The sequence below is a fragment of the Solanum dulcamara genome, chromosome 9, assembly GCF_947179165.1.
Source record: "Solanum dulcamara chromosome 9, daSolDulc1.2, whole genome shotgun sequence".
Lineage (NCBI taxonomy): Eukaryota > Viridiplantae > Streptophyta > Magnoliopsida > Solanales > Solanaceae > Solanum > Solanum dulcamara.
In genome coordinates this window covers 66,788,497-66,802,556 of record NC_077245.1, presented here as the reverse complement: position 1 = coordinate 66,802,556, position 14,060 = coordinate 66,788,497, and positions in this window count along the sequence as shown.

Here is a 14,060-nt window from a genome sequence, read left to right as displayed (position 1 = left end):
ATCCTCGAACATAAAGTAAAAGAAAGTATCTGAAGCTTCGAAAAGATGGGGATATCTGGTACACATGTCAGCCTCCGTCTCCCAAGTCGCCTCTTTAACTGAACGGTGCTTCTACTGTACCTTCACTGAATCTATCGCCTTGGTCCTAAGCTTACAGACCTGGCTATCTAGAATAGTTATAGGCTCCTCTTCAAATGATAGATTTGGACCCAACTCCATTGAATCGAGTGATAAGACATAAGACTCATTCGGAATATACTTTCAGAGCATGGAAATATGAAACACGTTATGAATAGCCGATAAGCTAGGTGGCAAGGCCAATCTATAAGCCACCTCTCTAACTTCTCCCAAAATCTCAAATGGGCCAATGAATCGAAGGTTGAGCTTTCCCTTCCTCCTAAACCGCATTATGCCCTTCAGGGGCAACATTCGAAGCCATACATGATCACCCTCCATAAACTTTAAGGGTTGAACCCTCCAGTCTGCATAACTCTTCTGCCGACTTTGGGCCGTCAACCACCTATCATGAATCCTCTAAACCTGCTCCATGACATCTTTAAGAAAGTCTGTATCTAAAGAATTCATCTTAGCCAAATTAAACCATCCAATCGGAGACCTGCACCTTCTACTATACAACACCTCGAATAGGGCCATCTGAATACTGGAGTGATAACTGTTGTTGTAGGCAAACTCTGCTAAAGGTAAATACTGATCCGACCTAGTACCAAAGTCAATGACACAGGCTCGAAGCATATCCTCCAACACCTGAATCATCCGCTCGGACTGGCCATCTATCTGTGGGTGAAAAGTTATACTTATATTAAGCCTAGTACCCAAATCATGATATAATGCCAGCCAAAAGTGCAAAGTAAACAACGAACCCCGATCTGATACGATGGATATCGAGACAGCATGAAACCGAACGATATGACTAAACTAATATACAACTGGGCTAGCTTCTCTGTTGTGCACTTCACTCAAAATGGAATGAAATGGTTAGACTTGGTCAGTCTATCAACAACCACCCATATAGTATCATAACTGCCCATGGTGGGAGGCAAACCGACAGCAAAGTTCATGGTGATCTGCTCCCACTTCCACGTAGGAATGGGCATCCTCTGACTAACACCTCCGGGCCGCTAGTGCTTACACTTGACCTGTTGACAAGTCAAACATCTAGACATAAAATCTAAAATATGTTTCTTCATACCACACCACCAGTAATGCTAGCTCAGATCATGATACATCTTGGCCACTCCCAGATGGATATAATACCTCAAACAATGAGCCTCCTCCAAAATAAGTCTAGTCAAATCACCTACCTTAGGCACACAAATCCTACCGCCAATCCTCAACACACCCTCTGAATTAAGTACCGCCTTCTTAGCTTCCCCTCTCAACACTTTATCTCGTATGATACACAACTTCTCATCCTCAAACTGCCTCTTCCTAATCTATTCAACCAAGGAAGAACTTGCCTCCACAAAGGCAAGAACATCACCCTCCTCTGAAATCTGCAATCAGACAAGGCTATTAGCTAGCCTCTGAACATCTCTAGCCAATGGTCGCTCCTCAACTCGAATCGCCGTAAGATTTCCCATACTAGAGGACTTCCTACTCAAGGCATATGCCACCATATTGCCTTTCCTAGGTGATACTAGATAGTCATGTCGTAGTCTTTCAGCAACTCAAGCCATCTACATTGCCTCAAGTTCAGATCCCTCTGACTGAATATATACTGAAGACTTCTACGATCGATAAAGACCTCGCAATGCACACCGTATAAGTAATGATGCCACAACTTAAGGATGAAGACCATGTCTCTTAACTCCAAATCATAAGTAGGATAGGTTTTCTCATGGGCCTTCAACTGTCTCGAAGCATAGGCAATGACTTTCCTCTTTTGCATCAACAAACCGCCTAAACCAACACCGGAAGTATCACAATACATAGTAAAGACCACACCCTCCTCGGGTAGCGTCAAAGCAGGAGCCGAAGTCAATAAAGTCTTGAGATTTTGGAAGCTCATCTCACACTCGTCGGACCAATGAAAATCCACGGTTTTCTTAGTCAATCTAGTCAATGGAGCTGTAATAGTGGAGAAGCCCTACACAAATCGTCTGTAGTAACCTACCAACCCTATAAAACTTTGAATCTCAGCAGCGGAAGTAGGTCTCGTCCAGCCCTTAATTGCCTCAATCTTGGCTGAATCCATTCTAATACCTTCTTTAGACACCACGTGCCCCAAGAATGCCACTGAATTCAGCCACTCGCCTTGGAGAACTTCGCATACAATTTCTCCTCCCTTAATCTTTGTAACACTATCCTCAAGTGATGAACATGATCCTCATCAGTCTTGGAATATACCAATATGTCATCAATGGATATTATTATAAAGGAATCTAAGTACGGACGGAAGGCCCCGTTCATCAACTCTATAAATGTTGCATAGGCGTTAGTTAATCCAAAGGACATCACCAATAACTCATAGTGGCCATAACGAGTCCTAAAATTTGTCTTAGGATATAGATGCCCTAATCTTTAGCTAATGATAATCGAACCTCAAGTCTATCTTAAAAAACAACGCTGCTCCCTGAAGTTGATCAAATAAATCATCAATGCAGGGAAAGGGATACTTTTTCTTGACAGTTACCTTGTTTAGCTTCCTATGATCAATACACATCCTCATAGTCCCATCTTTATTCTTTACAACCAGAATGGGTGCACCCTAAGGTGATACACTAGGGTGAATAAACCCCTTACTCAACAAGTCTTGCAACTGATCCTTCAACTTCTTCAACTCAGCCGGAGCCATGAGATATGGAGGAAGAGAAATGGGCTTAGTGCCTGGCTCCAAGTCAATAGCAAAATCAAACTGCCTATCCATAAGAACACCAGGAAGATCAGTAGGAAATACATCAGAAAACTCTTTAGCCACCGGAATAGTCTCCAAAGGAGGTGGCTTAACACTAGTATCCTGAATGAAGGCCAAATAAGACATAGACCCTCTATCAATCAACCTCTGAGCACGAATATATAAGATAACCTTACTAGGATAGGAGCCACTAGTACCTTTCCACTCAATCCTCAGGGCACCAGGTATCGCTAAGATAACAGTCTTAACATAACAATCAAGAATAGCACTATAGGGAGAAAGCCAATCCATGCCCAATATAACATCAAAATCTACCATCCCCAAGATAATCATGTCTACCCAAGTGTCGTACCCAGCCAAAGAAATAAAACAGGATCGATACACTTGATCCACCACTAAAGGTTCACCCACGGGTGTGGAAATATGTATAGGCATAGACATACGATCATATATCAAATCAAACCAAGTAGAAAAATATGTAAACACATAGAAAAAGGTAGACCATGGATCAAACAACACTAACGCAGGTCGATGACAGACAGGGACGATACCTGTGATTACCGCATCTGAAGCCTTAGCCTCAGGGTCTCCTTTAAAAAGCATAACACTGGGCACCCACAACCCCTCTACCTCCACGCTCAACCCTCTCCGCCTCATCTGGGATCAATGCCATAGCATGCCTCGATAACTGTCAAAATCATACCTCATACTCAACAATAGACATACCACTTTGAGTTAAGCTCTCAAACCTCAACCTACTCTTCTCGCGTATGCTCTATGAAATAAAGTGATCCTCGAATGCCCTAGCAAAAAATACCCCACTCCATTAGAGTTGATCTAACTGGTCTAGACCTTATGAACGTCCTCCACCACTCTCTGGCCAACCCACGGAGCTAAAGTGTAACAAATCGAATGCCCTGGGAATCAACCATACTCACAACCTCCAACATCTCATGACACAGACTCTATAACTCGTGAGCGTCCTTGCTTCTACCACTCTAAAAATTAGGTGGTTTCTTCTTTTGAAAACTCTTATAGCACTATTGATCTGTAATAGTCATAACCATATGTGGGGCAACCTGCGCACCAGAAGCTAGTGTGAGAACTAATGGTGGCTAACCAACCTGATCACAAATAATTGAACCTTGATGCTGACCTAGGGTTGTGACCCTACTCTCACCTAAGAACCCTGTGGTGTGTGTACTGCACTCTGAGAAAAGCCCTCTAGTACCCCCAACACTCTCATCAAAGTATCCTGAAGTGAGGGAGCTGCATGCTCAGGAGGGACTGGTCCTCTCTAACCTCCAAATGTGTCTCTAGAGAAGCCTCTCTGGTACGGCCTCTAGCTAGTGCCGCTCCTCGGGCATGACCTCTAGCTCTACCTCTACCCCTAGTTGGGCCTCAACAACTGTCTCAGGAGCTGTCTCCCCTTTACCACCAACAACAATAGCTCTAGCCTTTGCCATTTGTCAAAATAATATGCACCAACTTGGTACTAGCAAAGTTACTACACATGATAAGAAAGAATGAACGAAAGAGAGTTTCTTAATAGTCTTCATAGCCTCTCGAATATAAGTATAGACGTCTTCGTACCGATCCTCGAGACTCCACTTAGACTTGGCTTATATACACGTGAGACCTATGAACCTGGGGTTCTGATACCATTTGGTCACAATCCAAACTCAGGTGTGATGGCACTTTTTCTATCCCACCAGAACAAGTTAGCATAAACTCAATAATTATAGGAGATACTACAAAAATACTATGTATGTCAAAAAATAAAAGCGAAAGTCTTAAATAATCTCAAATAACCCCCAAACATGATTGTCACGTGCACAAACCACTAATAAATATGAGTTAAAAGATAATACAAGTCTCAAATATCTTTGTATCTCAAATAGAATAAAACATAAAGTAAAAAGGGATAAGGAAGATCGTCGGACGTCAATCAGCTACCTCTCTAAGTCACCTCGAAGCCTCAGAGTATAATGGATATCTCAAACACAATGTCCGGGCTTAAAACCTACACAAGTGTAGAAGCAAAGAGTGTGTACCAACCAATACAGTACCCAGCAAGTAACTAACAAAACTAAGCAAGTCCAAGGAATATAAGAACTCCTTTCCTCCCAACTGAACCTCCATAACTACAACCTGCACAGAAAATAAGCCCAACATAGATTTCACAATACACAGTTCAATATGTTCCACAATCACATTTAAGTTATCACAAGAAATAAAACACAAGTAGCACACGAATCTATCACAAGACTTAATACACCACAAATAAGTATGGAAGGATGCTCATTCACAATTAATAACTAAGCATTAGTCATATTTGCCGGCAATGACCTCGATATTCACTCTCGTCGGCAATGACCTCGGCATCACACTCTCTCCTGAAAAGACCTTGACATCACACTCTCATAGAAAAAGACCTCGGTATCCCACTTTCGCTAAAAATGACCTTGGCATCACACTCTCGTCGAAAATGACATCGACATCACTTTCTCACTGGTAATAACCTCGATATCACACTCTCACAGAAAATAACCTCAACATCACACTCTCACCGTAAATGACCTCGGAATCACACTCTCCACCTTATCACAGTGTCCAAGAACAAAATGCAATTTGAAATGTTCACACAATAATGAGTAAATAACAAGCTCCAGCAATTCACAATCACAATAAGATTATCAAGGCATATCATAAGATTCATGTCAATGTCAATACCAAGCATTTCACACTTTTCAATCACGATGATAGCAACACATTATATTTTCATTAACCCCGTTTATTTATTAAGATCAACTCATACGGATATATAACCCATCACCTTATTTCCATTACTCTCCAACGCATACAAGAAAGAAAATTCAAGGATTCTAGAGATTTACGGAGTTTTAGAAGTTTACTTGCCTTAATCAAATTACGATCAATCAACCACTTGAGCCTTTTCCTTTCGAACAGTATCCGAAACACCACAATCTAATCAAATAAATAATTACAATAAGATTTCAAAATTAAAAACTCCATATAATTATACGTCTATTCTAGACCCAAAAGCTCATCCAAATCTATTAATTAAGTTCCTAATCTTGATGTCAACTAATATGTCAATACCCATATTTTTTTTAAAATTTCAAGAATAGGGTTAAACTTTAATTCCTCCAAATATTATAAGTCTAATTATATTCATATAATATAATACACCTAATATTCAATTAACTATCTCAATATGCCAAAACTTTATTCATGATATGATATCTTCAACCACGAAAGAATAATTATGCACAGAACTAACATATATCAAGAACGATAGCTATGAAACCTATATGCAGAACTAAACCCTTTGAAATAATCCAATCACACCTATCACCACCTCCCAATCATGATCTCAGGATTACATATATACATATATATATATATACTATGATCGTGATTGAAAAGTGTGAAATGCTTGATATTGACATATTACTAAGAGACATATGTCTCTTAGTAACCCTAAAGAAACTCACATAAATAAACATACTTGCTGTTAACCTCTATCTATCAATTAATCAATCATAATCACGGTAATGATTACAAAATTTCAAGGAGTAATTGAAATATCAAATTTTCAATCTCAGTTTTTCTTAAACTGAACTGCATACCTGAAGCACCCACGATTTATTTTCGTAATGGTGTGCCCGCCGCAGGGGTTTGCTCTTTTGTTATATGACTACGAATAATATCAATCACATTTAACTCTAATTTATTTTCATACAAGTGGTATATGATATTAAATAAATTAATATTTTAGCCCACCAATTAAATTAATTATTTAAAATCACCCATCAATTAACTAACCGTAGTTACCATAAAGTCCAAAATTTCCAATTTAAATTTATGGAAAGGGTATTTTATGAAAGTGAGAGGGCTCGTTCTTAAAATGACCTAACGGATCATTACATTGGGGCGCAACAGAGAGATGGGGGGAGTGAGGTGGAGGGAGAGTAAGAGAGATGAGAGATTTATCACAAAACTCTAACTATAGCTATGTTAGTTAATAATTTACTACTATAACTATGTATAGTAGATATAAATTTGCTAGGTTATGCAGTTTTCCCTATAATGAATAAGTCTAATCAACTGGGTCAGGCCATTTAATTACGCTGTTAGTAATGAGTCTGTTTTATTACGTCTAAGATGTCATCTTATCTAAGGAATTCAAATTTGTACCACATATCAAATGATTTGTCATGTCAAGTCAAATGAATGAGCCAATAGGATCATGCAAATTTTAAAATGACATGTCTAGTCAAATCAAAGATCAATAAAAATACGTCAGTTGTACAAGTAATGCGTTCCGATTAATCAAATATGATCATGTAATTTTAATTTGAGTTAGAATAGGTTTGTCATCAACACAACTCTTCCCTCATACTTATATAAGTGGGGATTCTCATAATTTAGAAACACACCACAAGTCATAACAAGAAGACAAAGAAAGTTCATTAATAAAAAGCTAAAAAGATCTTTATAAGTTGCAACTATTTAAGTGTTCTGACATCTGAAGATCAAGACATAAATTTAAAATCAACTCCAAGGACCCGTGAATTCAATTACAAGTCAAGTCAAGATCTAATCTACACAGATCCAAAATCAAACTTAAAGGTCCTTAAATTTATTCTTGAAAAGAAGAATCAGAGAATTCATAGAAATTCTATTATTACGTATTGAATAAAATACTATGATTGTTATGATATATTGTCTAGTCTTGATTATTTTCTTGATGTGGATTTTATTGTCTATAGTCCTCAATTAGAAGAAGCTCATTAGTATTAGCCAATCGAAAAATCAAGTCGATATTATTAGCTTTGTTGGTTGGTTGTATTGATCGTAAAAATTTGACATATATATCAGTGTTTTAAAAAAGTATTTTTGGGGCAGGGCGTATCAATAACTCTCCGGGGTGCAAATTGAAGGCATAAATCCATAGGGCGTAAGTCCTAAAATTTGGGGCGTAAGCCTAGGGCATAAAAATGTACGCCCCAGACCTTCTTTTTATAATCCATTTTTGCTTTAAATCATATATTTTTTTATTATTGGTGTAATGATATTGATTTTTATGTTATCATTTTTTTTGGTTGTAGTGATTTATTCTAAAATGTATAAATAAACTCATATAGAAAATGACATTGTGATAAATATTTTTTTAGATAATCGTGACTAAAATTGATTGGAGACAAATTCTGGAGTTCAAAGGTTTCAGATTGAGCAAGACCAAAATAGAATACTTGGAGTGCAAGTTTAGTGTTGCGATGGATGAAGAGGGCATAGAAGTGAAGCTTGCCACTCAGCCTATCCCCAAGACATAAAGTTTTAAATATCTTGAATCCATCATCCAGAGTAGTGGAGACATCAATAATGATGTCACACACCGCATTGGGGCAGCGTAGATGAAATAGAGGCTTGCTACTGGAGTCCTGTGTGATAAGAAAGTATCACATAAACTTAAAGGTAAGTTGTATAGAATGGTGGTTAGACCAGTGTTGTTATATGGAGTGAAGTGTTGGCTAGTACAAACCTCTCATGTTCAGAAGGTGCATGTTGCAAAAAGTGGCATCTGTGGCAGACAAGATGAGAGAAGCGAGACTAAGATGGTTTGGGCATGTGCAGAGAAGGGGTGTCAATGCCCCATTTAGGAGGTGCAAGTGGTTGGAGTTGGGGTTTATGCGGAGGGGTAAGGCTAGACCGAAAAAGTATTGGAGAGAGGTGATTAGAAAAGATATGGCGATACTCTATATCACCAAGGAAATGACCTTAGATAAAAATGAGTGGAGGTCGTGGATTATGATATAAGGCTAATTGGGATAGAATGATATTTTGCCGTGTGTCAGTTTAGGGGGTCGTAGGTCTAGCGTGTCTTTATAGTTGTGTTGTTATTGCCTTTGATTATCACATTATTTTGCTATCATAATTGTTTTTGTCTTGTAAAATTTACATTATTTTTTTTCTATATATATTATTTTTCTCTCTTATTTGGGACTGTGACTTTTGAGCCGATGGTCTTTCAAAAATAGTCTCTCAATTTCCATGAGGTAGTGGTATGGTCTGCGTACATCTTACCCTTAGCAGACCCCACTTGTAGAATTTCACTGGGTATGTTGTTGTTCTCGTATCTGAAATTGATAGGATAGATCTTTCATAATATTATGTTCCTGAGATAACTTTATTATTTTTTTGTCATTACTCTTACACTTTTTATCTTTCTTCTTCTTTAAAATATATAAACAATAATCAATGCAAATATTAATTGAGCGTGAGAAGAACTAGTAAATGTGAAGATGAATGATAATTCCATCTGGAAGATTATTTTGGCTATTATCATTTTTTTATGTTGTTAGTTGTTAAATTTCTCAAATAGTAATTATAATACTTTTTCCTATATTATTAATTATGAATACTGTTGACACTCAATTTTGACCAACTCATAACTACTTTTCGTATTGCTACCTTAATAAATAGGCATTTTTCAAAATTTATTTCTTTATTAAATAAATAAATTTATATTTAGTTTTACCCAATAAATCATATATTTTGACATTTCGTAATTTATAATATTTTATTATTTATTAACATTATAGCTATTAACTTTATTTTTTTTATATTTTTAATAACGAGCTTCATACTTTGAATATTTTTACATGTCTATTTAGTATATATTATATATGTGTGTATTTTCTTTATATAAATATTACTTAACTAAGTTTATTTTATAATTTACTTATTTATATTAATATATACATATTACATATCTATTTTAATACGTCTCGTATACATGTGCATATAAAGTTATTATTTAAGTAAGTTTATTATATATTTTAGTTAACTATATTAATTATGCATCTATTTTAGTATGTATTATATACATAGGTACGTCATATATATACTTACATAGTATATACATAAGTAGTTACTTTATGTACAAAAAATTTACTATTTGATAAAGTTTATTATTTTACTTATTCAACGTATATATTACGGTTATTAATTAAATAGCAATCTATTCAATTTTCCTCCAATTTATTTAAAGCATGGTCCTTTTTATCCAATTTATTTAGATATTTTCTTGACAATTATTTATAATTCTAGGACAATTAATTTTAATGTGGTCTAATTTTAAATCCCTCTTTTAATCACATCCGTTCATCTATACTAATCAATGGCCACGATTTGATCTCTTATTATTTTCCTATTTCAAACTATCCAAACCCTAAACCTAAACTAATTTTTTTTCTTTGATTTTTTTCATCTTCTTCTCAAAAAGAGAAGAAGACCGCCGCCCTCCGCCACATTCTCTCAAAAACTCACCATCGTCGCCGCCCCTCTCTGTGGATCTCTTCCTCCCTCAAGTTGCTCTTCATCTCATCCACGATCTCGCACAACCAGCAACTACGGTGAACAATCAACAGGACCTCAATGCTGCTTCTCCTCCGAGCAGCAGCCACCGACGTAGGAGCCATGGCGAGCTGCTGTCCAGCTACTCCAACAGCTGCAGCAGCTTCTCAACCTGCAGCAACAGCCACAACGACAAGCAGCAACATCAAGCAGCAACGGCGAGCTGCAACCTGCAACCAACAATATTGATAACGTCAACAACATCACCAACAACTGCGGCAGCCAGCCGTTCTGACTCCCGTACCTTCCCACCAAAATTGCCCGAGTTATCGTCAGGTACCCCCACCCCCACAAAATAACTACAATCTTTCTCAACCCAATTTTGAAAATAAGCCCGCTAGGACTTTTACTCCTCTAGTGGAAAGTCGGACTAAGTTGTTCGAAAGATTGAGAGATGCAGACATTATTCATCTTATTGCACCTAAAATGGCTGATACAAACTCTAGATTTTTCAGAGCTGACAGAACATGTGCGTATCATTCCAACAGATTCGGCCATGATACTGAAACTTGTTCAATTTGAAGCATAAGATTCAGGATTTGATTGATCGTGAGGTCGTCACTCTCCAAACCGCCGCCCCTAATGTTAATAGTAATCTTTTGCCAAATCATGGAAGGGTTAATATCAATATGATTGAGATGGAAGAAGATTGGTGTGTAACAAAGGCCATAGTCCCAGCCTATCCTAACAGTCCTGAAATGGTCGTGACTTCACTAAGCATAAAGGAGAAATCAGATTTTGTGATTTTGATACCTCAAAAAGTTATTGCTTTAGTGCCGAAAGAAATTCCTAACCAAAAGAAGTTCGTGATCGAGATTGCGGAAACTCAGGGAATAATGTGGTCTGGTAGGTGTTACACCCCAGAAGAATTGGCTTAAGGATGGCATAAGAAAGGTCAACAAAAAAGACCAATCAGTGAAGCTGAGGCTGAAGAGTTTTGGCGGAAGATGCAGCCAAAAGAGTACTCTATAGTGAAACATCTGGAGAAAGTACCTGCCCAAATCTTAGTATGGGCATTCTTGATGAGCTCGCAACAGCACAGACATGCCTTGATGAAAGCTTTGGATGATACGTACGTACCCGTGGGTACAAACGGAGATAACCTGGATGCCATGGTAAGTCGAGTCGTTCAAGGACATCGCGTCAGTTTTAGCAATGAAGAATTGCCTCTTAAATGGGTGATGCATAACAAAGCTCTTCATATCACTATTAAGTATTGGGATAAGATCATGAATCATGTATTGATTGATGATGGATCGGGTCTTAACATTTGTCCTTTGTCGACTCTCAAATAGTTGAACTTTGATTTGGGGAAAGTTTGACAGAACCAAGTTAAAGTGAGGGCTTTCGATGGGGGCCAAAGAGATACATTAGGAGCTATAAACTTGGGTATTCAGGTAGGTCCTGCTAATTTCGTTGTAGAGTGTCAAGTAATGGACATCACCACCAGCTACAACCTACTATTAGGAAGACCCTGGATCCATATGGCTAGAGCCGTACCCTCTACTCTCCATCATATGATAAAGTTCGTGAAGAATGACCATGAGGTGGTTGTTTCTGCAGAGGAAAGGCATTCAAATGGTTACGCGCCAATTGTTGATGACATTACTAGAGGTACCAACTTCTACACAGTAGAGCTGGTAAATGGCACTGGCGATGATTTGGCCCCACAGCCTCTTATGCCTTATGTTTATAAAATGATAGCCACTGTCATACTTTGAAGCGATTTTGAACGAGGATTCAAATTAGGAAAGCATTTCCAAGGAATCATCGAGCCTATTCAGATTCTCGATAAAGGATTGAAGTATGGTTTGGGATATGTCCCCATAGAAGGCGACGAGATAGATATGACAAATAGGAATGTTATTCGGATGATGGCTAGGCCAATACCTCACTTGTATCTATCATTTCCCGTGTGGGAACATGTGAATGATAGTGGTCTTGGGGAAGGAATCTGGAATCTTTTTGAGGAAGTTGACACAATCTTGAAGGAAGAAATAGGGACATCAGGCATCCAGGATGCTGATCCAGAGGAGCAATTGTTTAATTGGACGTCCGCACTGCTCTTAGTCCCTCACTCATCTTGTAAAAATAACTTAAAACCTGTCAATATCATGTCATGCCACAAGCTAAATGAACAAAATAAGATAGATGGTAATGGGTTCGAGGATTATGATAAAGAGGCTATGATACCCGAACACGTCGCCGAGGGGTTGAAATAATTTGAGGAGCAATACAAGCCAAATCAGGAGAAAATTAAGGCTGTGAATCTGGGAGATGATGAGTGTATCAAGGAAACCAGAATTAGTGTCTATTTAACAAAAGCTCAAAGGAAGGAACTTACCAGTTTGCTTAGAGAGTACATCAATATATTTGCTTAGTCTTATGATGACGTATTAGGTTTGAGTATAGACATCATGTCTCATAAATTGTCGATCAATCCGAATTCATAGTCCAGTAAAACAAAAGACTCAAAAATTCAAGCCAGATTTGAGTTTGAGGATCAAAGAAGAGGTTACCAAGCAAATTCAATCCAGAGTTGTGGAAGTGACACAATATCCGACTTGGTTAGCCAACATTGTTCCAGTCCCTAAAAGGATGGCAAGATCAGAATCTGTGTTGATTATAGAGATATGAACAAAGCTATCCCTAAGGATAACTTTCCATTGCAAAATATCCATATTCTCATTGATAATTATGCCAAGTATGAGATGTAGTTGTTCATGGATTGCTACGCGGGTTATCACCAGATTCTAATGGATGAAGAAAATGTAGAAAAGACAGCCTTCATCACCCTGTGGGGTGTGTATCATTATCGAGTAATGTTATTTGGTCTCAAGAATGATGGGGACACTTATATGAGAGCCATGACAACCATTTTCATGATATGATTCACAAGTAAATTGAAGTGTTTGTGGATGATGTCATTATCAAATCCCATGAGAGTGAGGATTATTTGACTCACTTGGAAAAGTTCTTTGTTCATTTGCGCAAATACATCTTGAAGTTAAATCCCGCTAAATATGCTTTTAGAGTGCCAGCCGACAAGATATTGGGGTTTATAGTCAATAGAAGGGGTATCGAGTTTGATCCTACTAAAATCAAGGTGAATCAAGAATTACCTCCACCAAAGACCAAGAAGGAAGTGATGAGCTTCTTGGGAAGATTGAACTACATCAGTCGATTCATAACTCAGTACACATTGATTTGTGAGCCTATCTTTAAGCTACTGAAAAAGATGCATTGACAAAATGGATCGAAGAGTGTCAGACAGTTTTCGATGCTATCAAAAGTTACTTGTCTAATCCATTGGTGCTAGTTCCTCTGAGAAAAGGAATTTCGTTGTTGCTATATTTGTTTATCTCGAATAATGCATTTGGATGCATGCTAGGTCAACATGATGAGATTGGAAAGAAGGAGCGATCAATCTACTACTTAAGAAAGAAGTTTGCTCCATACGAGGCTCATTATACTCTTTTTGAGAAAAGTTATTGTGCTTTAACCTGGATCGCTCAAAAGTTGACGCATTACTTGTCTTTGTATACTACATATCTCATTTCCAAGATGGATCTATTGAAATATATCTTTCAAAAAGAGATGCCGACCGAGAAGTTAGCAAAATGGCAAATGCTTTTAAGTGAGATCGATATTGTGTACGTAACCCAAAAGGCGATAAAAGTACAAGCCTTAGCTGATCATCTCGCAAAAAATCCAGTAGACGAAGAGTATGAACTGCTCAGTA